We start from the raw sequence: 3,179 nt of genomic DNA, 5'->3' as shown, positions 1-3,179 counted from the left end.
GTTTAATTGTACTGGAATTTTAATTTTGAAAGAAAATGGGGGGAAAATTACATATTTTGCTTTGAAACTGCTTTTTGTTTTGAATTTTTGTGTAATAATATATTTTTTAAAGTCAAACTTAAAACATTTTGATTAATCAGATATGGAAATTCTTCAGATTCTTCCTTTTGCAGAGAATTTAAAAATATTTGGCTTGTGTCCTAACTTGAAATTAAGTCAAATGTTGAAATTCTTTTTGAAATGGAGCATCATGTCTTTCATAGCTCTACTTAACCTAAATCCCCAAACAGACTTAAATGCTTAGAACCTAACTCCCATTGAAAGTCAGTGGTTCTCAGAGTCATTAATGTGTCTTCAAAATGTGTCTCAGAAGCTTTTGTACTACATTATGTTCCCAGACTATATATCATGTCTTTTTTTGAACTGGAAAGACATTTCATCAAGTCAGATTTACTTTTCCCATAAATGTTGCATGGTACTGCAATATATGGAAACTGATTACTTAGAAGACCAAAGAGTAATGCAAGTTGCCAGTTTTCAAGGGATGCCTACAAGACAGGAAAATGTTTATTCATTGTAATAACACATTTATGAACAAATGTTAGTATAAGGCTTCTTTCCAATAGTAACTTTTTTCAATGTTCTGCTAGTTTTTGTATTGTACCATTTATTAGTTCAGGAGTGCCATCTAGTGTGTGATTGTATGAATGCAAACAGCAAGATTTTTTTTAAGGGTGTGTCTACACTGCACCTGTAGCTTGAAATAAGCTACACAATTTGAGCTATGCAAATTGTGTAGCTTATTTTGAGTCAGTTTCAAAATAAGGTGCTATTCTAAAACATCCCTTATCCCTCGTGCAATGAGGTTTAGAGGGATGTCAGAATAGCGAGCCTGTTTTATTTCAATATAACGGGCTTGCTCTTAAGATGCGGAATAGTTATTTTGGGATATGGGAGGTATCCTGAAATAGCTCTGCTGTGTAGACATAGCTTAACAGCTGCATTGGATTTTATTTTGTTCTCATTCACAGCAAATTTAAACTCATGTAACACACTGTACATCCGTTGACTTTAATGTAATATTTTGTGTCTTCAATGTGTGACTTTGATGTTGTAAAGGCCAGGACTTTAACAGGGTTCAAAAAGAGCTAGATAAATTCATGGAGGATAGATCCATTAATGGCATGTTAGCAAGGATGGTGCCCATGACCTCTGTCAGAAGCTGGGAATGGGCAATAGGGGTGGGACCAATGGATGATACCTGTTCTGTTCATTCCTTCTGGGGTCACCTGGCATTGGCCACTGTCTGCAAACAGGATACTGGACTAGATGAACCTTTGGTCTGACCCAGCATGACCGTTCTTATGTAATTACTCTGAATTTACAAGACTGTGAGAGAATGTCACTGAAATCTCTGCTGCTCCAACGACCGATCTCCACCTTATCTGACTTCTTTTGTTCTTTGATTTGGCTAGACAACCTAGACAAAACTTTTGTCACCCGAACCAGTTGTTTCTGATGGAAGTGGATGTAAAGTTAGAGATAGCTACTGTATTGGCATTTTGCCCTTTAAGAACCATGATGTAGAGAAACCCAAGAAAATTAACAATAAAGTTAACCAAACTTTCTCAAGCTTGACAAGATGGGATTTGAGTGAAGGGTGGAGCATGCCTGTCACTGATTCTGGTCTAACTCCCTTGAAGGTCACTGGAATTGCACTTGTGTAAAGCCAGATCTAGTGAGAGAAGAATCCGGCTGAAAAGATTTATTCTGGAATAAATTAAATCAGAATCTGGTACTCATAATCTTGAAATTTTTCTTTTAGGCGGTATATGCAATAGGTTGCTTATTAATCAAGTCATCCCTACCCCAGGGAGTTTACCATTTTAGAGTTTGAACTGTTATGCAAGGTGTTCTGCAAAGCATGTCATGAATCAAATATCTGTATAACCCAACAACCTCTTGATGCTAAATGGAAGATGACATAGAGGTTTCTGGTTAAGTCAAGTCCCCGCTGAAAAATTCTGTTCTTTAGGCCTTGTAGCTAAAGTTAGCATGCCTTGCAACAAACTTCTTCAGGCAGAAGGTGGGCAACTATTATTTCCCTGGTGGACCATTGTGAAGCTGACAATAGAAGTCTGTTAGTGAATGGAGACAAGTGCTAAAGAAGAGCTTGTGGAGGCTTCAGAAGGAGATTAGCAGGATGAGGCAAACAACAGGAAGAAGCTGGAAGCCTATATTCAGGAGAACATCAAGGCCTAGCCTGCTCTATGTAGGTAGCAGATGAACCCCCAGTCATCTTTCAGTCTGTCAGGAGAAGCTGCTAGTGGGCTTGATTTTACATAAAGGGGATCTCAGCCAATCTAGCTGAAAATGCTAGAGAAAATGACTTTTTAAGCTATCTTGTATGAGACAGGGAAATGTCTTCTGCAGTGTAGTTGTAGCCGTGTTGGGTCCAGGATATTAGAGAGACAAGGCAGGAGAGTTAATATCTTTTACTGACCAACTTCTGTTGGTGAGAGAGAAGCAGCTTATTTGGTGATCGACACTTAGGCTCAAGAAAATTGATTTTGATGTTGTTTGCCATGTAATCATTTGTTTCCAATACTCTTCCTCTATCGTTTGCATCTCATTCTTTGATAATAAATGCCATTCTTGTTTTCACTGTCAGTATCGCTAATGCTCTGTGGGAAGCGGAGTGGTTATCCTGAGCTGAATTGCACTGACTGGTGTGTGCGATTCCTTTGGGAGCAGCGAATCGGAGAGGGGTGTGTGTGTGTGTGTGTGTGTGTGCACACACGTGCGTTTGTTCGTTTGTTCGTTCAGCACAACCGGAAGTGGGAACCCCAGAAGGTTGCCCAAAGGACTCGAGGGTTAAAGTGCATAGATGTGGGAATTAGGTTTGAGGGGGTGCTGCAGCATCTCCATGTTTTATATGGGGCTCCACACCTGGGGTTCTGGCTGCCACCCTGCACCCAGAGCTCTACTCCTAGCTCTGTGCTTGTCTCCAGCTTTGGTTCCAGCCTCAGTCCCCTTACCCTTGTCCTGGATAGGGATGTTAAAATGCATTTAATTAGGTTATCGTGTAACCACTGAAAATGTCAGCAGTTACGCAAACCAATCAGAGGCAGCAGTGGGGAAGAGGGCAGGTGGCTTCCTGAGAGCCGGTATGTGTGGGG

This window comes from Pelodiscus sinensis, chromosome 11 (assembly GCF_049634645.1).
Source record: "Pelodiscus sinensis isolate JC-2024 chromosome 11, ASM4963464v1, whole genome shotgun sequence".
NCBI lineage: Eukaryota > Metazoa > Chordata > Testudines > Trionychidae > Pelodiscus > Pelodiscus sinensis.
The sequence above is the reverse complement of the archived record's forward strand: the minus strand, read 5'-3'. Positions refer to the sequence as shown.